Genomic DNA, 23993 nt, shown 5'->3' on the forward strand with positions numbered 1-23993 from the left:
TGAAACAACCCTTGCCTATGGGTATTTATAAACCCATTAACTTCCTATTCCAAACCAAATTCAACATAAGTCAATGATCTAATCTATTGGATTTAATTTAACACCTACACTCCAAACAGATAGTAGTAAATATATAACCAAGCAAACCTAGGATATGCATAAATCTTCGTTTTCATATGCCAGCGTAGTTGGTCCACTACCCAAACACTCGTATAGAACGTACCCTTCATCTCCCTGGACTTATTTTACCAAAATTCCTCTTTCTTAACTAGGTGCCCCCCTGCAGCCATATATGGCCTTGCATCCTCGGTTATAATAAGGGTTCCCCGGTGTAGAATCGCGATTAACAGGTAGGTCTGGCATGAAAACCTTATAGGTGATATATTGCTGCTGTTGAAGAAACCTTCTACTGATATCTGAATCCATGAACAACTCCTCTTCTTCATTGCAGTCTGCAATGGATCCACTGCATGTTGTCTTGCTCCTTCTGCCTTTTTCAGAACCCACCGTAGCATTAGTGAGTGAGTTTGCAAAGAGTATTACAAGGAATACTAAAGAGAAACATACACTTCTCTTCAACTCGTTTCCCATGGCTCTCTTACATGCACTCATGCAGATGAGCCTTGGTCCTTATAATTGAGTAAGAAGCAAGTGGATAAGAAATCAGTGGATCTGAACTTTTGAAAGAAACCCATTTAGAAAGAACACGGGAAAAAGAAAATAAAGCATATCCATCCTCTCTCATTTCGATTCTAAGGCATTTGTCCGTCCTCTCTCATTTAGATTCCACCAAGAGAAGCTAAATCATTGATTTTTTCCCTTTATATTAGACACGAGATTTCTGTTCCTCTGGGACCCAATTACCCAAAGATTACCTTTTACCATTGACTCTCCATAACTTTTATGTAGTGTTGTTCTATATTTATGTATGTGAAAATGATATTTCCACCTTCTTTACAAGCGTAATTCTGTCAATAAAATTGATCATACCTTCCGAGTGCAATAATGCTACATAGGTGGCCTTTGGGTCATCTATTTTCTGACAGTCAATCTAATCACGCCAGGCTGTCAAAAGCATTTATATCCAAACCTGTCTGCATCAATAGCTTAGACAATGGCTCGTATACAATAACTATTTTCTTTAGAAAATGATATTTGCACTCCCTTATTTCAATAGTGGCACTCTTCTCATCATTTAGCCCCTCTGATTAGTTGTAAAAGAAGATGGTGAAGGGGACCTATCTAACTCTCATCATTTCTCTACCCATTGGCGACCTAATTAAACTAATCAAGCTAGTTTATTAAGCCTAAATTAGATGAGGGAAAGGCCTTGAGATTTAGAGCTGGATTAGCACCAATTCCCATGGCTTTTGCCCTTTATTAGTTTACTAAGCCTAAATTAGATGAGGGAAAGGCCTTGAGATTTAGAGCTGGATTAGCACCAATTCTCATGGCTTTTACCCTTTATTATTATCAATCAGTCCTTTGTTAATCTCTTGTCTGATTAACCTATTTAATTGAACTAATCCTAACCTAATTATGGGGGAGAGGCCTTGGGATTTAGGGCTAGATTAGCCTGAAATCCCATGGTTTCTCCCCTTTATTAAGTTAATTAATTACTAGATTAAAATGGGATTAGGTTAGACTGTACCCTTGAAGAGTGCTTTCTGTAATTAATCGCGTACATGGGTCCGCGACGCGCGGCTCGACTTTTCAGTGGGGCCGCCTCCGGAGTCCTAACTACAAATTCCTTCAGGGAGCCAAACCCTCAACCCAAAAATTCCTAGTTAGAACCCCAAATTTATAGAATTAGAAATCAGGTGCTCCCACTGCCAGGTTAGATGTGGGGCTCAAATTCAAGAAAGGTGTGACCGCTTCGTGCGACCGCACATGAGTAAAAATTGCAATTTGCGATTGTGGTTTTTGTGACTTCCGGCTATTTCATACTTGCGACCACTGCGGGTCAATGCACTGGGAATGTTTGAAATTTGGGATTTTTCTAGGGTTTTTGATGGGTGAAAAATATGTAGGTTTGGCAGATTGTTTGGTAATGTGGGATCTCCTAATTTCTTAATCTAAAAAGACCTTTTAAAAAAAAAAAGTTGGACAAAATATATTTATAGTATGAGAATTACATTGGGGACCAGAGGTCCCAACTTCCATTTACATAGCATAATTGGTCAAGAGCTTATTCCTGATCCTAGAGGTGAAACAAAATAGAAACTACACTTAATTACAAGTTTACAACATGATAAAGAGAACTTACTAGTTCATCCAACCAGATCTAACACGACAACTTTGAACACACGGGTCTGCAACCCAGCCAACCTCCGAATCCACCAATAGATCTTCTTCACTCCCAACTTCCTGAGGACAAGTACAGGTTCTAAGGAAGGATATCACCCAGAGCGAATGACCAGAAGTCTATGAAGCTAAAGGGAATCAACTTCCAAGCGTATGCTCCACAGCTTCCAAGGTAAGATTAGTACCTAAAAAAGTCACAGATTTTGAAGCATAGTGAAGATCTTCATCGTCTCATTCTTTCACGTACTTTCTCTGGAGTAATGAAATCCACACTTCTTAAGAAACGAAACACCTTGTAAATTAAGCAACCACCCTCTCACCGACCAAAAACATCACGTCCTCCTTGCAAAAAACACCCAGAAGATACTGCCTCCTATTGAGTCTAACCTTCATACAAAAAAATAGCACTGCCATAACTACAACCCCACTTGATCTGAGATCGAACCTCTAATCACCTATAGTAGTAAAATCTTAACACCACGGTGTCAGCATCTTCACTAACTATCTGTATCCAGTCATGCCAAAAACCACCTACTCTGAAGGGAACAAAACAAGAGAGACCTATCAAAAACATACAAACAACCTAAAAAATAGCTATTTACAAAAGGGGGGCCGAACAACAGCTTCTTCAGGGTCCCGACCCTTGACCCCCCCTCCCTCAACATCTTTCTCTTTTTCCTTCTCCTCTTCCTTCTTTTCCTTCTTATCCCTTTCCTCTAATACTAGAAACATTTTCCTCATCTCTTCCAGATTATCACCATAACCGATCCAAAAGACATCACCTACTAACAACAACTCGTCGAACTCATCGGACTCAACCTCTTTCTACATTTTTCCTGCTCAGACTTCCTCAGAATCTACCTCCACTTCCTTACCTATAGAATCTTCCTCCCTAGCCAAACACAACCAAACCAGCTGGCTAACTTCCACGTTTAGAGAGTCTCTAGAAGTCTTACAACCCTCATCAGGCATCGAAGCAGGAAAAACCACCTCTAAGTTCTCAAGAGCAATATGTGCTTCCCATTTGAGCCGACTCTCTCTACGCTCTTCCTCTAGAGCTACTTTATAACGGGGGAGCTTGTAGACTGGTACACAAATTTCTTTCGGGTCAAGCCTACGCGTCAGTCTAAAGAACTCCTCGGCGTTTGCCCATGCATTTTTCTTTAACTTTTTCCAATCTTTCTTCCATATGGCCATACTCCTTTATCTAGGAGTCGGAAATTCTCTAGAAACCTTTTCTTCATCGTAAACCCAGATCTTTTTTTGCTTAGGGCCCTCATTCTCATCCCTAGAAATTCCTTTACCTTTACTGTTTTTGTCTCTATCGTCTCCCTCCCCTGAAGTGGTAGAGTCAAAAGGATTATCAAAGTTTTCCAACATCTTCTTAATCTCTAAGACAAGAGATCTCTTTTTTTTCCTCCCTAATAAAATGGCCCTGGAGCTTCCTTTTAAAGAAGGAAAGACAGTCCCCTGTGGCCAATAAGTGATTTTCAGATTTCTGGAGCCTACACGTGGCCCTAGATGTACCTCCACATAGGCTTTTCAGCTTCTTCCTCGATATCACACTCTTCCTCCTAAATTTTACTAAATCAATTAGAGAAATTTTTTATTTTCCCACCTTTCTACTGTAATCGTCAATATCACTATTTAAGGATTGCTTTGGTAACGTTACTTCTGTCGACTTCGGATCCATTACTTTTGCCTCACGACTACTGGTGACCTTTAATCGGGCGCCAAGCGTCCTGGCCTTAAATGAACTCATATCATTATCAAGGCCACGCCGCCCTTTCCTCTCTTGGGAAGAGAACTTCTTATCAACTGACCATCTGACTCTCTTTTTCTTAATATTTTTCTTCTTTTTTTAATTTTATTTTTAGAAATCGATTCAAAATCCAGAGCCCAGGCATAACGGCTCTTTGACCAATGGAATCATCTTCGCTGGATTTGCCTTTCCATCAGAATCCAGGAAAGCCTTTTCCCCCGGCAATAACTCCGAATTCCGCTGGCTGGAACCCTCGGGAGAGTTTAATTTTTCAGACTCTCCAGTGGACTGCCCACTCCCATTTGGGGGTAACTTCATTCGCAGCTTTAACGCCTACTAAGAAGGACTTGGATTCCACCTTAAGGCTTATAAATGGCACCAGAGATTTCCACAAAGAGGTTAAGACTTTAGCTGAGGCAAAAGCCATGCAGTGATCATGATGCCGTAAAGTTGAACCTCGAGAACCTGCCCAAAATATTCCCCTAGGGCCTCCACTGTGGCAGAAGACCATTCATGAAGAGGAATATCAAAAAATCTGATCCAGATAGATCTTGCACCAATGCAAATCACTAGGGACCAAATCTGGAGCGAGAGGAGATACCCTCCAAGGGCATCCCCTCCACTACGCAATATTGAGGAAGCTTGCAGTTCCGAATCAAAACTGAATAGGGCCATCAAAGGGCTTAAAGTTTCTTTAACTGAGGAAGGCCCATTGTCTTTTAGCCCAAGCCCAAACCTCTTCCAGAAGCCATGAACGATCTTTCATGCTCCCCAGCAAGCAACTTTTGAGGGCGGATCTACGCTCCAAAATTTGCTCTGAAGGTACTATAATCTCCGGGATTCTGCTAGGATCTGATTCCGGATTAAGGGCAACGCTATCCACTCTGGGTGGCCCACCCCTACCAGAGGTTTTTGTCTTTCGTGACAACGAACATTTTCTACAGCAACTTCGCGACCCAAAGTTGATATATCCACACTCCAAGCACTTCCAGTCACTAGCCTTGGTGGGTGGGAAACACCCTCTAACACCAACCTCTCTTCTTCCTAGAATTCTTCTCGATTCAGGGACATGGCCTACTAAAGAGAGTGTTTCCCTCCTCAATACTCCTAGGAGTTCTAGGAAAATACCTAGGGGAAGACCAATGGGATCCACCATCGCTACTACTCTGCCCTAACAAAATCAGGGATCTTCTGCAGCAGACCTTGAACAATCCTAACGAATGGAAAGCTTCTTGAGTGGAATACTCTGACTCAACAAAGTCTACGTAAGTTCCTTTTAAGCTTCCAATCCTAAACCCACAACTATAGTATCCATCACCCAAGGGGTCATCTCCCGGAGATAGACCACGGTGACGACCATAGTATTCTCTTATGGTCATTCTAATCCCCTAGAAAAAGAGATTCATTCAATAATTAGGAATACCACGGTGGTCCGCCCAAAAGTACATAAAAAGAAAATAGAATACAGAGGAAGAAATAGAAAATAGAGATGACAAGGAGCTCGGCCTACTAATTCCTAGTCTTGAAACTCTTTCTAGGGTTGTTCTCCACCATCTACAAAGGCCTTTTGACTGGTCATCCGAGGATCAAACCTTTCCGAAATGCTTATCATCGGAGTCATCATCGCGGCAACCTACCTCCAGTTCGGGTCTGGAAAAATCGGGTGTCTACAGTTTCTAGTTGGGATTCGAAGGTGACGGCGATCTAAGAAGTGAAAGACCTCACAAAGCTTTCCTTGTAAGGAGTTGATTGGATCTCTAATTACACATAAGATGATCATTGATAGCCGCGAAGAATAGAAGGGGAAGGAGAAAGGACGATAGCATTCAAAGCCTCTTCATCAAGTGAAGCTGATAGTGAAGAAGAGATTATTAGAAAATTCAAGAAATTATGGAGAAAAAAAGAAAAAGAAGGAAAAGAAAAAGGAGGAGAGTGAAGAGGAGGAAGATGTCCGGTGCTATAGGTGCAAGAAGTGGGGACATATCACACCAAATTGTCCCCTCAACAAGATCTCCTCAAAAGATAAGGAAAAGGAGAAGAAGAATAAGAAAGTGATGTGCACCACTTGGGATGACCTAGGAAGCGAATCATCATCAAGCTCGAGTGGAGAAGAATAAAACGCAAACATATGCTTCATGGAAATCACCCATGAAGATGAGGTAACAAGTATTGATAGTGATAATGAAATATCTTATGAAGAATTAGTAAATGTTATGAATAAACCAATTTCAAAAAATGAAGTTTTGAGAAAATCTCTTTCAAAAATTTCAAAAGAACATGAGGATTTAAAGAAAAATTGTAACTTCTTCCAAAAATAAAGCTTAATTGTTCAAGTATTCGAATACCTAAAAAAGGAACAAAATCCTCAAAGAAGAAAATGAAAGGTTAACTCTTGATTTTTCTCAACAAATTAAAGAATTGCAAATTAAAAATGAAAAATTAATTAATGAATAAAAAAGAAAAAATCAAGAAGTAAATAAGGTCCTGAAAAATGTAAACAATGAGATTATCAACAAATTCAATACTTGAGAAAAGAAAGTGAAAACCTAAGATTATGCGCTAACAAATTAATTTATTGTCACGCCCCCAAGCCATACACATACATACATATTCACAGCACAAAGCTTAAGAGTGAGACAACACCGTACACCTGCAAAGCAAGCTTCACAAGCATACAAGGCTAGCAAAGCAATAATCAAAATCATCTGCAATAATCTAAATAACTGAATTTAAAAGTCTTACATCAATCCATTATTAAAATCTCAAATTCTCTCATCTAACCCATAATCCCATAATAATAAAAGTAACGAAATCAAATGACACAGTCTCAATAATCCTAACAATACTCACTGTCTAAATAATGCAAAATACTAAAAGATAACTAAATCAAAATTTAGAGATCACTTCTGCGCCTCCTCGCCGACTTCACGAGGATCAAACTCTAAAAATGTTAACATAACCACAGTCAGCTGAAAAACTCAGTACATAATAACGCACTACAAAAGTGGGGTTATGCATGCTACAAAGGAAAGGTTCACAACTGAATGAAAATGATTTAAGCCACAAGTGAAGTAATTAACACAAGTTCAATGTTGAGGTGTAAGGTTCATAAAGGCATAGATCAAAGTGTCACAACTAAAGAGTCACAATGTTCAAAGGATCAAAGGCCAATAATGAATAAAGTAGGTACAAGCTACACAAGGCATGACTAATCACAAGAGCAATTGCTTAGAAGCAAAGTTCATAAAAGATGTCTCATAATGTCACAACGAAGGGAGTCACAGGTTCTGAGGGTCACAGAAGGGAAACTCATATAGGTACGATACCACCCCGAGATTATCGGCTTAGTCCAAAAAGCAAGTTATTTTCACCCCGACTGCCCACGGGTCCACAAAGCAAGTTATTTTCACCCCGACTGCCCACGGCTCCAAAAAGCTAGTTATTGCTTACACCGACCGCCCACGGTGTCAGAACTAGTTCCTAGGTTCACATACCTGTCGACAGGGCTAACGTTTATCCCCCATTAGCGGGATCACAGTTCTTATGTTCATATATAGGCTAATGCCTATGCCCCACTGGCGGGGGTCTTTTCTGAGTTCACATAACCTAAGCCTCTCAATAGGTGTTCAAAGTTCACACAGCTCAAAGAAGGTGTTCAAAGTTCACATAGTCCAAAAGGAGGTGTTCACAGTTCAAAGTGAGTGTTTCACATTAGTTCCAAAGTGGATTCATATAGTAGAGCATGTCTGATAGTTCAAAGATTCATAAAGTTAGAAAAATTGAAAGGGGTTTCACAAATCCAAATTATTCCATCTGAAATATGTACTAGATAACAGGGTTCAATAGAGTTCATACGACATTCAAAGATAGTAATTCACATGGATTTTTCATAAGGTTGTCAATGTGGATGGTCATACAGTGGTCAAAGTTCATAAGTGTGAAGGAATCACAAATGGGTTTTCACAAAAGTTTCATATATTGGGAAAAACATTCAATGTAAGTCTCTTTGCCTTAAGATTCAATAGATTTCAAACAATAACGAAATTAGCATGCAAGACCCAAGTTAAGTCTAAAGTTTATCAATGGCTCCAAAGATTCAGAGAGTTTGGGATTCACAATCAACAATGCCATAGTGTTCGAAAGGTAAATCGCAGCACTAAAGTAGTACGAAATTACGTACCTTGAATGACGAATATATATCCCTTCAACAATTTCTAGGGCACAATACCTATCCCAAACAATGGCATACATATCAATAAATAGGCCTAGGATAGTGGCCAAAGCAGTGATTAAAACCTCCCAAAATTAAGAAAAATATTTCAAAATTTTCATTGGGTTTAGAAGTCCGGCACTATTCATCGGACGGCCGCTTACACAGACTGAGTTTTTTCCGAAAATTCCAGATTCGTCCCCGATTTTTCTAAAACTTCAACGGACCATAACTTTTTCGTTTTAGCTTCGACTGGTCGGATCTGTTGGACTCGTATCGACAAGAGGAATCCATCTAAATCAATTTCACGCTCCGAATCCGTACGAATAATTATTGTAAAATAATCTAATCTTTTGGGTTAAGATTCCTAAAACTAAAATTCTATGACATAACGGCCAGATCTTGGGTTCGTTGGGGATCGAAGGGCGATACCAAACCCAAGGAATCCAAGATCAGTCAAAGGGTTCTTATTCTAAGTCATATCGATCACAATTCACACCTTTTAAATACTTTAATCCTTGTTTTAATGTTCTTAACATGCTACATCTTATACAGAACATAGATCTTAGCTCGATTTGCGTTCTCTCCTTTCAAATCGTGCTCTTTCTCTCTTTCTCCACATAGATCTTCTCTTAGGGCTGCAAAAGCAGTTTAGGATTACTTAATCTCTCTTAAAGATGTATTTATAGGCTTTTCTAAAGAAGCCCTAATTCTAATCCGACTTCTAATGACAAAATTACCCTTGATTCACAAGGGGGACGAATTTTAAAGGAAGGGCGAATTCAGGTATTTACATTTATAAATGGTGATCCGATAATAGACATGTTTATAATACTTAAATAATTAAGATGCTCAAGTAATGAAGTAAAACATGTTTATAATGCATCTTGTACTCATGCTTGTCTTTACACTTCTATTAGATGCCATTATTGTGGAAAATATTGGCTATCAATTCAATTACAAATTTTGACGTATAAATTTGAATGGAGTTAAATGGGTCAAAAGAAAATCAAATTTTGCAATCAATGAAAATAGACCTAAGGGAACATGGGTTCCAAAAAGCTATCAATTCAATCACAAATTTAGATATATAAATATAAATGGAGTTAAATGGGTCAAAAGAAAATCAAATTTTACAATCAATGAAAATAGACCTAAGGGAACATGGGTTCCAAGAAGCCCAACTTAAACTCATCCTTTGTATTTGTCTAGATTTAGGGCTTAAAAGCTAAATTGGTAAAATATATTAAATATGAAATGAAAATATAAAATTGAAAATCATTCAATAGTTTTGAATCAAGCCCAAGGTTCAACCTTAAAAAGGAATATCACTCAAAATCTTTGAAGAAAATGAAAAAATCAAAACCCCTAATAAATTATCTTTTTAAATAAGAAAGGGGGGGAGTTTTATATTATTTTAAACCTTAATTAAGGGGAGCTCTAAACCATTGATCATTGATGAGCACATTTATGTGTGAATTGTAGGTAGAAAAAGCATGCATATTTGACAATTAAAGCGATACTACTAATGTATTTTGTTTGTTTTTGGTGTTTCAGGGTAATTCTTGAATTTCCATGGAAAATGAAGCTAAAAAAGTTGAAGATTAAAATTTTTTTCATCATTTGGAGGGGGAAGATCATTTCAGAATCGCCATGGAAAATAATTCGAGGGGTACAAGCAATTTATTCTAAGGCCCACTAAATGTGCGGTTAAGATCATCTTATGGCAGTGGATTGCGAGGTGCGAATAATTTTACATTGTTGACCATCGTATCGTTTGAATGGTTAAGATTAGTCGACAAAAATGATTTAAGAGGTGCAACCATTGGTAAAGCCGAATTTCTCAGATCAGCCCATTAATTCAACGGTTCAAATCATCTCATTGGAATCATTTAGTGGTGCAACTAATTTACATGATGGACTGTCAATTGGATGGCTTGGATCATTCCTTGGAAATGATACAAAAGGGAGGCGAATATTTTTGTTCGTATTATATTACATGGAGGGGTAGATTAGCAATTTCAAATAAATGTGGCACAGTTGCAATTCATACGAAGAGTAGGGATAACTTGGTCGTTTCACAAAATGAGCAAGAGAAAAAATAGGAAAGATACCAAAGATATAACTCTCTATCCCTAAAGACGCGACGAGGCGAGACGAACACTTCCTATTTCGTCTCCCCATTCTCCACCAAAATAGTAATTCTCCCAACCGACCGTATCTCTCTCTCATCTCTTTATATTTTCATCTCCCATAAACCAACAATTTAGCAATTTTCCTTTTTCCTCACATTTCCTAATTCTTTTTTCTCTCTTCCCTATTTCGTTGGAATTAATCCCTTATTTTGAATGGTTGAGATGCAATCACATGCACATATCCCTCAGCTTGGAAACTTTTCATTATTTATTTTTTTAACATTTAGAAAGTTGCTTGCGAATATAATTGGAAGGTTTTGTACAAGACACAACTTTGGAAAGAAAAAAAAGGAAAGTAACCCATGTTTTTAGAAGTGATAAATACAAGCCTATTCAAGCCTTAATCTTGTTCTTTCATTTGTTTCCTAAGATTAGCTTTCAATCTCATCTCTACATCTTTTTCCATCTTCTAATTTAGCAACCCTTCTCACCCAAATCTTATATATCCATCTCTCTTGAATTTTAGTCTCTTCTTGAATTTTAGGGAGTGTGTTTGTTTCGTCTCGTCTTGTCGCGTCTTCAGGGTTAAGAAGGGAGCCGGCACCTTTCGAAGCACTTTCTAGTGTGAACCGAAGTCATGTTGTGTCACGAGTCTACAAGCCCCACTGAGACCTACCAATAGGCTAGTCAAAGTATTAGTGGCAGTGACTTGGTTGCGTAACGTAATATGGATCCAGTCAGCGAAAGTCTAAGTGACGCTGACTGAATCCGGCTGACTTCATCGGATTCAGTCAGCGAAAGGCCCTCCAACTCAATCCCAACATGTCGTGGCGCTGACTTGGTTACGACGACATCGAGTTGGCGGTGGAGGAAGACTCAGCATTCAGGTGAGCCGCTCGGTGGTGTGGTACGTAGTGGGTTTAGTACACCTCGCCAAAACGGCTCCGAAACAAACAAAAAGGTGTGTGCCGCACTCCTACTTCTGCTAAATGACTAAAATACATGAAAATACCACAAAATCACCAAACTAGCACTACAAGTATGAACGAACAAATGCAGCAAAGCTACACTAAGGAGATATATCGGCTGATGTAATGAATCCTTGGAATGCCCTGCATCACACCCAGACAACAATAATCCACCAACATTCCTCCCAAAGAGCAAATATTCGGCTCAAACACAAGCGCAAATCGACAGAGAGGGAGCTAGGTCTTCCATCCACATTTTCATCAAAAGTTCACGATTACAACCTTCGAGAGCAGAGATCGCAACTTCAAAAAGTCCGATCAGGTTCACCTCGAATATCCCGTTGTTTTCACTGGTGCGAGCCAACTAGATGGCAAGGATTGGGTGATTCCCGCCTATCGTTCCGCTAACTTCCCCTATATACCCGAAGCGAAAATAGGGGAAGAGCATAACCGAAGAAAGCTGCCTCCGCCAACATCGGCCGGCAACACGGAGGCAACTGGGCCCAATCCAATTAACAAATGACCCAAAGACGTTGCTTGTCAGCTATGTCACAAATGTCGTTCTCGGGAATTTATCGGCAAGGGAAAATATCATGATATATTAATTTTTATTAATTTTTCGGATTTATATCGAGAAATAAACGGTAAAAATAAAATTATTTAAAAATATATAAAAATATTAAATTTAAGAAAAAATATATGGATAATATCGCGATATTATCCCGATATTTTATGATAAAAACGAAAATATCGCTATATTTTTAAAATCTAGAGATTAGTACGGGATTTTGTCGTTTTATCAAAATCTCGCGATAAAAACACAATATTTTGAAAATATCGGAGATATTTGAGACATAGCTTGTCAGCTCTTAAAGGGATATTCAGGATTAGGCTGGACTAGACCTTGAAGCACCTCAAACACGGTGTCCGCCATTTGAAATTAGTGTAGCTGCAACGATGGCATTTCTACTCACCCAACCCACACTTTGTGCCTCTCGCTTTTCACTTCCTCAAATCTCACGGCTTCCTTGTTCCGCACCACATCCCATCTTCACTTTACTGCCCTGGTGGTTTCCCCTTCACTGATTTCTCCCTCTTCATAGGGGTGCAACTCGGGTAGATTTTTGGGAATTTGGGTTGAGCTTTTAGTCTTTTACCATAAAATCGAGTCGGGTTCAGGTTGATTCTAATTCATTTTTTAGCAAAAGCTCAACTCGACCCGACCCAAGTTGCACCCCTACCTCTTCACTTCTCTGGCTGATTGTTTCCATCGTAGAATAGGATTCTAATTCCTCCCTTCCAGGGGATTTACAATATGTTACTTTTCTGGTCCTTGTGATTGAAGTGATTTTTATGAATAAAGGATATGTTGAGCAGCTATAGTCCTGAGTAGTCGGGGGACTAAAAAGTGCTCATCAACAAAGATCTCGTTGGTTTTGATACAATCACAACCTACATAATAAAGCTTTGGAATTGGTACAAGCTTCTTGGTTTAATGCATCACCATAAAGTTAAATTCACATCCAATTACAGTTTACTTGACTCCTAATTTGTCCTTATGTGCTTGATTAAAATATCCGATCTTCACTCTTCAGGTGGAATCTCGATGGATCTAGGTTTTGAGCTATAACCATGTTGAGAACTGGCTCACAAAACCCCAATCCTAGCGATACAGGATTACCAGACGCGCACCCATCAAAGTTGAGCCTAACAATGAAAAATCGATAGCAGTGCCCAATTAGCACTTTTCTCATCCTCACAGCATTTGTAATCTCTTTCCATTTCCTAGTAAGGTCTTGGAGAACTGCTCCCCAAAACCTCCAATTCCTCAACATCTCTAGATAAGTGTCAAATCAACCAACAATATTTGATACCAAGGATACTGCACTCTTGAGTATTCAATGACCTCAAATCTCCAACAACTACGCCTATGCCTAAAACATACTAAACTGCCACAAAACCATAGTGCTCTCTCTCTCTCTCTAGTCTTAATCTAATCAATGAGAACATATTTACCAAATTAAAGGCTAAAAGTAAATTCTGACTATAAGACTGTATCCATTAAAAGACAGTCAAATACTCAAATTTGAAAGGTCCCTCCCTCCCTTCCTCCCAATGAGAAGAAATTTACTGAGATTAAAAGCTAAATGCAAATGCTACTTGTACAAGTCTACATCCATTAAAAGGACACTCAAATTCTTAAATTTGAAATATCAGATCCACAACTAGCTAATATTATCAGAGCTGAGGCCATAGCTCTAACATACTCACAAAGCTTTTAACTGTCACTGAATTGCTAAAAGAAGGGTCATTCCATAAGTTGCAGTGGTATTTTATATAGGCTGCGGTTTAGGCTCCACTTCAATGACTACCGAAAAGAAAAAAGTTGAATGCTTAATACAATGGATTAGAGGTAAACAATGAAAAGCTCGTAAAGATTTGATATTTGAAACTCGCATCTAAGAAGATAGACAATGAAGACATAGACCAACTTGAACAAAAACACAAACTTTTATTGCATAATTCTTTCAATTCCATTTCAGAAATGTTTTCATATGTGTTTCTATAGAGTGACAGTAAGGGTGTGTTATCAGTCAACTTCCCCATATTCATCCCCAATTGCCCAAACCCGGCCTTGTGCCGAGTCATCTTGTATTGGCTGCATAAACTAGTCCGTTTTCTTCTCCAAATTCGTCAAATATGCATCTAAAAACAACTACAATCCTTTTACATGGCCCATAATGAAACTCTAATAATCAATGGAGCTTATTGAAAAATCATTAAAAGAAATGGATCTTATTGAAAAGGACCCGACTAATCATACCGCTCTTAGTAACGTCCTCCGATCCCTCCCCCGTGCATTTTAAAGGGCCTGTAAACAAGCAAGACTACTTAGTTTAGAAACTTAATCACTAATATTTAAAATTATAATATCTAAGATACAGAAGACGAAGAAAAAACTCACCTCATCAAGCGCCTTGCGCTCAGCCTATAATTCCTCAACATCTCTAGATATGACCAAAATATTCAGAACATCGACAAGTGAAATTTAATTCCATTTTACCCATTAGAAGTATAAAGAGAATTTCTCATTCAAATGAAAGTTGAGAGAAAAAAAAAAGGAAAAATAATAGAGAACAAAAGCAATCACCTTCCAATTATCCGATCGACACGGCAAGAACATTTGGCACATACACCCGATTCCTTTGCACATGCTGAATTAGGGAAAATGGGATAAGGATCAGTAATTTTATTAAAATAATATGCGGATGTAAAATCAAAGGAAAGGTAATTTATTTTCAAGAAAACCCAATTCAAACAGAACTTTCCAGTGCAGAGATTGTGGCTGATAATTCAAGCAACAAAGATACACAAATCAACCACAGAAACAAAAAAGGCATATAAACTGAAACAAACCGCGTATATGCCCTACGTACCATTTCGCTGGCTCGACGAGAGGCTTGTATTTCCTGTACCTAGAATATACGCAGAAATTCAGAGAGAGAGAGAGAGAGAGAGAGAGAGAGAGAGAGAGAGAGAGAGAGAGAGAGAGAGAGAGAGAGAGAGAGAGAGAGAGATCCTAAACCCTAACAAGCCGTAAGGTAGAATCCTAGATTTTACAAGCTAAGACCTTGTTTTATAAGCTAAAACCTAGATTTTACAATCATATAAATGTACAATTGATGTGATCCATTAGCCATAAACTTAATTTTCCCTAAAAATACATTAGCCATAAACTTGACTTCTTTAAAAATCCTTTGCTGATTTGATTATTCTTGCTGCATTTAGGCTGATTTGGGAATGAAAATTGCTGATTTATTGAATTAGAACTTAGTTTATTGCTCCAAAATTTCAGAAAGTCACCTGCAAGCCCAAGCTTTGATCCAAAGTGGTATCGGAGCCTAGGCTTTGCATTAACAATCCAGGTTTTAGCTTACAAAATCTAGGTTTTAGCTAAAACCTGGATTTTACAATCATAGAAATGTATAATCCAGGTTTTAGCTTATAAAATCTAGGGTTTTACAAACCTTAATGATTATAAAGTCCAGGTTTTAGCTAATAAAATCTCGGTTTAAGCTTGTATAATATAGATTTTAGCTTGTAAAACCCTACATTTTACAACCCAGATTATAAAATCCTGTGACTAAACCCTAAACCCTAAAAGGAAGAGATTTGGGACCTGCGTTTCCATTCGATCTGTTCTCTGCAATGAGGGCATACACCGGTTACCTCCGAGTACGGCCGGAGCTTCCCTCCGACTTCCTACAACCCGAAACAAGAAGCATATCGTATCGTATCAGTTAGAAAAGGGGGAGCGAAAAAGGAGAAAAAGGGGGGGGGGGGGAGAGAATATTTTATTGTTACCGTTTCGTTCTTCTTGTGGCCAGCGTTAGGGTTCCAGGCGTACTGGTTTGGTGTTTCAGGGGTCCTTTCCTGCTCGACATTTTTTTGACAAAGAGAGAGAGAGGCCTTGTCACAAAATTAAGTTAAATCATAAAACTAAAACATACTGAACTATCCGATGCTTTGAACCGTTGATATTCTGTGTCCATCTTCAATGAGGAGTAGAAAAAAAAATACATTGATCCGAGAATCCTAACCATTCAAATTGAAGGGTTTATGTCAGTTTAAAATGTATCAATTTAACATGTACTTTGATCAGATAATCCTAGGTCATTGATCCATCAAGCCTCGTTTAGAGTTCGCTAAAAAAATTAAATTATTGGCTTATGTATTCAATTGTTTGGATGCATTAATTTTGCTTTCCCAGGCCCGTTTGGATACGTGGATTTTAGAATCTTGGATGGGAGACAAGAGAAGGAGAGTCAGGAGACCGCCCGTTTCGCTTCTCTTTAGAATCTTGGATTTTGAGTAAGAAATTCAGGTTTTAGAAATTCTCTCCACCCCCATTCACACACACACACATATCCATAAGTTTCCTTAAACACATAGGCCATATTCGGCAGCCATGAATTTATATTCATGATAAATAAGTGTCTCAAAGTTGTGAGAGAGGGGTAGGGCGTGTGGGAGAAGGAGGGACTTGATAGAGCAAGAAAGAGTTGAGAGTGACTGGCTAAAAAATCAGGAAAAAGTCGACCATATTTTGAGTGGAGTTTTTTGTTTCCGAGTTTTTCGCGCTTTTCTTGCCCTCTCCTCACTCAGTCTCTCTCAAATCTATCCTTCTCCCACAGTCTCTCATCCTTGGATAAGCTAATATTCCTGAAAAAAAAATTCATGGTAGCCAAACATGCCCCTGTGGACCTTGATCCCGACGAAGGTGAGGGACGGATCCCCCGACAGCCTTTAAGATCTCCACATGTGAAGGAAAGCTCTACCAAGGAACTCTCGAAATAATGCCCATCACAGCATGAGTGGCGATATGTGGGATACCTCTTGATCCGGAGACAGGAGCCTCGAAACCAATAAGTACCTAAAATAACTCAGAGTCGCTATCCAGGGAAGTCGGCCCCGGAACCCCATAAAATAATCTATACAACGGATAACTAGAGATGCAAAGGTCCGTGCCTGGTGACGAATGAGGAAGGTCCGAAGAGCACCCCCACCCGCCCGTGTGCAAGCACTCAGTCTCTTATGCCATTTTCATTAACTTTGAAGAATTTTGGGTGAAAATCATGTGAAATGGGAACAAACATCCCAGAGAAAAAACGTCTACCTAAGCATGCATGACTCGGGGATAGGCAAATAAAGCAAACAAATCCTAACTCATCACATCTAAGAAAGTAATAAACATAGACATGCACCTACCTATGCAGAAGATAATGATAAGCAATGAATAACCAAAGCAGTAGAATAAACACACTAGCATGCGGGCCTATGCAAGAGATAATGCTAAGAAAATATTAATCAATCACATGCTAGAAAAATAAGCAAACTAAAAGTAACACATAAGAAATCGAAGACAAGCACACAATGAGCTAAAAGATGCAAGGAAAGAAAGGAATCGGAAAATCAACAATATGCGAGGACAAAAAATACCAGGAAACAGAAAAGGGGACATACAGTAGGCTTAGGGAGCGATTCTAAAGGAATCAAGCATAGCGATCCTGATCCGCTAAAGATCGGACAAGTTTCGCGGTCGTCATAACCTATCGTTGGGCTCAGCGAGGACAATCCCTGTGAAGAGACCACGCTACGTCGTCACCCGTCCCAAAACCCAATAAAATGTCGGAAAACCGATGAAAACCGATGAAAACCGAAAAACTACGATCAAAATCGAAAATAGAATGAAAAGAGGGCTCCGAGTGACCTGGCAATCACCATCCTTGCACATATTTTTAGTTTTTATTTTATAAGTTTTGAAAAGGTTTTATTTAAAAAAAAAGTTTGAAAGAAAGATTTGGAAATGTTTGACTGAACTTGGGCGGACCCAAGCTGCCTACTTACCCTGTGAAAAGGGATCAAGCTAACGTAGTTCAAAAACAGCTTTGCGAAAAATATTTTTGTTATTTTTGCTTAAAAAGGAGTTTTTGACTCAAGAGGACAGACTTCTAGACTAATGGACAAAATCCTATGACTCTATGAAGGTAGGACAGACTCCCATGACTCTATGACGGTAGGACAGAATCCCACGACTATATGAAGGTAGGAAAGACTCCTATGACTCTATGACGGTAGGACAGACTCCTATGACTCTCTATGACGGTAGGACAGACTCCCAACTCTCTATGACGGTAGGACAGATTCCCAACTCTCTACGACGGTAGGACAGACTCCCAACTCTCTATAACTGTACAGACTCCCAACTCTCTATAACTGTAGGACAGACTCCTAACTCTCTATGACGGTAGGACAGACTCCTATGACTCTATGGAGATAGGACATACTCTTATGACTCTATGAAGATAGGACAGATTCCTAATTCTCTATAAAGGGGTAGGACAGACTCCTAAACTCTATAGGGGTAGGGCAGACTCCTAAACTCTATAAAGGGGTAAGACAGACTCCTAAACTCTATAAAGAACCCTAAAGAGGAAGAAATTCCTTAACCTGCGAAAACTCTAAGGCAATGAGGGAAGGGATTGGCACAAAAAACATTCCGTCATAGCCTAAACCCACGGGGACAGGTTCTTAGACAAAGAAGTATTTGAAGCCGTTCTATCATAACCTATAGCCACAACCCGACTCTAATTCAATAAGCCCAAAGTCCAAGCTTCATTTTTATACTGTTTGAATATACCTCGAAACCCAAAATCATGGAAAGGATGAAAATACTCACTTGAGGAATTCAAGAGTTATTAATTCCAAAACACCGTTAAAGGGCGACTGCTTCCACTGTATACTAAGATCGCACATCTCAAAAAAACTATTAACAGAACAACTATAGTCATATCCATTCATTGCCAACCCACAAACTCTACTGCAACAAAATAAGAATTCATCCATGTCCATGTAAATTTGATTCTTAGGCCACATTATCTTGATTATAATCACAAATGGGAACATATGATATAATGCCCAAACTGAGCAATCTAATAAGATGACACTTATCTAAACTGTAGCACAATACTCTTGATTTTACCAACAAATGTCAGATAAGACATAAAATGACTAATGAAACAAGGGCGCATACAAATGCAAGTATTTAAACCCAATTGAAACATGAAAAACATCCCTCGAAATGTCATTAACTGAGAATAAACAAGTTTTCATCATAAACCATCCAAGCTTGAAACAAGCTTATGCACATCTGCTATTACTCTTAATATATTCAGACAAATCTCACGAGAGGCCTCTGTTGGTTTCAAAAAATGAAATATCTGTAGAAAGATGCATGCGAGCCCAACATGATATATTGATATCTTCCACTGAAAGACTAAGGAACATCATGTATGTATATTTGTTTTGAAAATAAAAGGCATGCCCCTGGAAATTAACAGATTCAATCCAAGCTTGATGTAAACTAATAGCTCAAAAGATAAACCTAAGAGAGGAACCATCAGCAGCCCTACGAAAGATACCTTGTAAAATTTGCACAAATGACAGATGGTGAAAATTTTAGCAAGCAAACTACCATTTGGGGTTAACACATGGAATATCAAACTTTGATTATGAGCAAACCATCGACAAATCAAGGGAATAATCCAGTAATAGCACAAAAAAATCAGGCTATAAAATATATGAAAAAGTAACAGATCCAATTCAGATTTGCCGTGAATTAATCAACTTAGAGAGCCATTCCTGGAAAAGAATCCATCGACAAATTACTGAAAAGTGCCTTGCAATCACACAGCAGTAAACAAAACCCATTTAAAAGAAAATTTACTCTTTCTTTCTCAATTTCTCCCAATGTAGGCTGAATAGAGACCAGAAATAAACATGTAAACCAAACCGACCAATCAAAACCTTATGGAATCAGCTCAAATAATCCCGCTAAACGAAAATCACACTAAACCATAATTCATACATTCACACCCTCGACATGGGGTAAAGAAATGAGATTAGATAATGCACACAATCATACCCTCAACATGGGGCCTCCTGTAAAATCATATGATACTCATACCCACGACATGGAGCAGAGTAATCATTACTCTGATTTCCTACATCAATTAATCATACATGTCTCCACAATCAGCCTGTGAAATCAGATGATACTCGTACCCACGACATGGAGCAGAGTAACCATCTGATTTCCTACATCAATTAAACATGCATAGCTTCACCATCCATTCATCATAGAAAATTAAATTGCATACAAGAATCAAGTTAACACCAAAGCCTTGAATTAATGTCACAATGCCAGAACAAGGTAAATCTCCACATAAAATTCAGCAATATCAGAGAGGCTAGAAATATTACCTGAATAGCAGAATTCACCAAGAAGAAGATGATTAGAAAGTCAATCTTGGTGTTGATGAGGTCGACGAAAAAGAATACCAAATTCCACTCTCACAATTTTCCGATCTAGCGCTTTTGATAGCACGGCTGAGATTGGTGGTACCGGATCTAGATAGTAGGGAGGCAAAAGAGATGGGGATAGAAGATGGGGTTGGCTGAAGATGATGGAGTGGGGAAGATGGAGGTGGGTTTTAATGGCTGCAAATGGGAGAGGATTCAGGTGGGTTTGATGGAAAATATGATGGGGGTTGTGGGTGATGGTGGCGATGAAGAGGCGATGATGGGAGAGGTTAGAAATAGGTTAAGAAGGTGAGGGTAGTGGTTCGAAAATGGTGGTGAATGGTCGGATTTAATTGCCAGAATCAATGGATTTGAGTCTGGAGGTGTAGAAATGGGAGGTGATAGAAGATGGAATTGATGGTAATGGTAGTTCTAGGGTTTTAATGGGCAGCGGTTTTGAAGGAGAAGCTGATGGTGGCAAGTAGAGGGGATGGGAATGATGTGGGTTTAACAAATTCCGGCATGGAGAGACGGAGGTTGGCCGGAATTGGAGCTCCAACAATGGCCGACTCCTTTTTCTTTTCTCTCTCTCAATCTCCCCTCTGTAACTCGCTGTTTATCTCCTTCTCTCTTTTTTAGAAACCCCCCAAATAAAATGAGAAACTGTTACGTATCCATACTTAGTATGAGTCTGTTGTTTTTATTTATGTTTATTGGGTCTGTCGTTGTTAGATATGTAGTAGTTAGGTTATGTGTATTGTTAACAATCATGTGTAGTTAGTGGTGCTGTAACTGTTTTACAGCTTATAGGTAGTGGGGTGATGTGGCAAGGTAGTTACTGATTGTGATGAGTGGAGATTGTGATGAGTGGATCTCAGATCTGGGAAAGTGATGTTTATGTAGTTAGTTTGTACTGGAAAAAGGCAGAGAAGTGTTTTCCTAAAACAGAACTATTGAGGTTGTTCCCCTGGAAGTGGAACTATTTTCTCTTCTATTTTGTGTATCTTCTTTTGATTCAGTGCAAGTTCTTATCAGAAACCCCCCTAAAATCTGAGATGAAGAAGAAGTGGTGGCAATTATGGTGGTTGGCCAGAGAGTGGTCGAAGAAGGTGGGGTTGGGTGAAGCTATCCTCTCCCTCTTTCTTCCCCCGTCCTCAAATGCCCTAATCTGATCCCTCTTATTATGGAAAATAATAAATTCGCACCCCCATCCTCCATGGACAGCCCCCTTGTAGTGTATTGTATGACTACTCTCTCCCTCCATGGAGGTGTGGTCTGAGGTAAAATGGGATACAAAATAAAAAAGGAAATGATATATCCCACCCCTTTCTCACTTGGGACAGCCCCTCATTCGTCTGATTCACCCACCTTTGCCTCGAATAAAGGGAATGATGTCCATACGACTATGCTTTAATATTTGCACTAATTCAGTTTGTCATTCCCCCCATTTCTTATGCAAATTCTATGAAATCCTGCGGGGATATCTTATCTTTGAGACCACTATCAACCTTTTTGAGGAATCCCACAAGTGCGTACAATAAGCTGATGAAAACTCAAACTTTCTTTTCATATTGGGTCCACCCTCTTGAGAGTTTATTCAACTTCAGAACCTTTATTCGACTCAACTTTGGGACTTTAGGGCCAAGTCAAAATGGGGTGTCTACAGCCCCAAGTTGTGAGAGAGGGGTAGTGCGGGTGGGAGGAGGAGAGACTTGAGAGAGCATGAACAAGGGTGAGAAGGGGAAAAAAACAAGGAAAAAGTCAATCATATTTTGGGTAGTTATTTTTTTCTTTGTTTTTCAAGCTTTTCTTACACTCTCATCACTCAGTCCCACTCGTATCTATCTCTCTCCCAACCTCCCTCACCATCGGGTAAGCTAATATTCCAAGGAAAAAAATCCATGGTAGCCAAATATGCCCATGGGTTAGCGCATAAGTTTCATTGGTAATTATTGCATGTCTGGTGACGGTGACGTGGCCATCATGTCCACTCCTTGTATATTCTGAGCCGAATTTCTCAAAAAGGTGGAATTTAGCTTGAAGAATGATGTTTTTTCTCTTTCTCTCTCTTCCCTCTCTCTCCTCTTTCTATATTGGTAATGACACCCCCCCTCCCACTACTCTACGAGGTTGGCAGCTAAACATTATTTATCACTATTCTAATAGGTAAATCCAAGGTAAATCAAATGTCTATCTCCTCCTTATTCACTACTTATACCACTAATCTACAAGGTAACTACGTGCAGCCGAACATTACACGAGAAAATAGTCAGTGTCATGAATGGCAGATTGCTGTCGTGAAAGTCTCACTGACCATGATTCATAGATTGAGCTAGAACTTGGAGTGAGCTATGGGCTAATCCTTCAAATCTATAGCTGTTCTAATAGAACTTGAAAATTTTAGCAGGATTAAAACTGATTTGAAGAAAAGAAGCTTGCAGAAATTCTTGTCAAAACAAATTCCATATTCATTCGCTTTCAGTTCTATTACGACTAAAGAGCTGGAATCTGGAGTGTAAACTCATCCCAAAGAAACTTAAAACCTAGGTGATTTGTTCGGGTCTGAAGGTCTGTGCGGAATTCATAGATCTATTAGAACAGTAAGAGGGAATGTTGCTCAATTTGGCTCTCGAATTCCAAGATTTGGAATTCTTTTTGTTCAGGACTGAAATTTCAATGAAATTAATGCCTCTTCTTGGGTTCCAAGCAAGGTTTAAATGTAGAATTGAATAGCCTGCCCGGATTCCAAACTTATGTATTGGTGACAGTAGTTCCTGAATCCTGAGCAAAAACTCGTTTACAGCCAGTTAGGATTTGGCTAGTTCTAGGCCTGAAATGGATTGTCAAGGTATCCTTGTGATGTTTACATCAACAACGAATGTATAAGCGTCAGATCTAAGCTAGACCTTGTTCTAGTCGTTAAACCAGTCCTCACTCAAATTCCCACCTGAGACTACCTAGAGGCACAGATCTGAGTGTTCTTCCTCAGATCAGATGGTATCTTGTTAAAAATTGTATAAAAACAAAACCAATTCAATCCAGAACTCGTGGATGGTGAGAAGATAAGCCTATATCTGAGTTGTAAGGTCTAGTTATAGAGCAGAATTACACGGTTTCTGTATTATGGCACGAATCTGCCTTAGTGCTTCCCTCTGATCAAATCTCTAAATGAAAATAAGACTGGACTGATTAAGATCAAGCGAAAAAATAAGCTTGCAATCTTCTGCTCTTATACGAATTTCACAAGAGGTTTGTCTCCAATGAGAACTTCCCCTAAAAGAGCCAAGATATGAGATCTCTCCAAATTCAATACAAGATTCACCACAAAAAAAAAAAAAAACAAACAAAAGACACGACCAAACAATACGGAAAGTTGGCTTTTATACAAAAATTTAAGGACAAAACTTGTTAAAGATTAAATAACGCCTTCTCCAACCACTTAAGCTTTTGGAGTAATTGGTTGTTTCATATGGTATCAGAGCGAAGGTGGTTTGGGGTTCAAAACTCCTTGATATTAAAAATCCACATGGCCAACTCAAACGTTTTTGGAGTAATTGGTTGTTTCACAAAACTACCCTAGTGCATGTGCAACTGACACATGTGCACTTATTTAAGGTCTAATGACCATTAAGCCACTAACCAAGCTTATTATTCAATGGAAACTTTCATCTCAGCCCTTGGCTATCCCACCACATTTAGGATAGAGACGATGATGATGCTAAAAGCTTCTACACATGTCACTGAGAATCTAG

At 39.0% G+C, this 23993-nt stretch overlaps 1 long non-coding RNA gene across 3 annotated transcripts; it reads right to left on the reverse strand.

Annotated features, from left to right (window-relative positions):
* On the reverse strand, nucleotides 1-20947 carry LOC143856306 (uncharacterized). Of its 3 annotated transcripts, none has more exons than XR_013238160.1 (8): nucleotides 20203-20947; nucleotides 15745-15813; nucleotides 15560-15642; nucleotides 14817-14855; nucleotides 14531-14594; nucleotides 14345-14387; nucleotides 14204-14251; nucleotides 1-2489 (listed from the first exon to the last, which is right to left on the reverse strand). It is a non-coding gene; the product is annotated as an uncharacterized LOC143856306 (long non-coding RNA). The 3 variants fall into 3 exon arrangements; XR_013238158.1 differs by lacking the exon at nucleotides 1-2489 and adding an exon at nucleotides 6759-7007; XR_013238157.1 differs by lacking the exon at nucleotides 1-2489 and having other exon boundaries at nucleotides 13605-14251.
* Nucleotides 20948-23993: the final 3046 nt, after the last annotated feature.

Source organism: Tasmannia lanceolata, unplaced genomic scaffold (assembly GCF_043159265.1).
Source record: "Tasmannia lanceolata isolate RefF3 unplaced genomic scaffold, GAP_Taslan_0.1 ptg000003l, whole genome shotgun sequence".
NCBI lineage: Eukaryota > Viridiplantae > Streptophyta > Magnoliopsida > Canellales > Winteraceae > Tasmannia > Tasmannia lanceolata.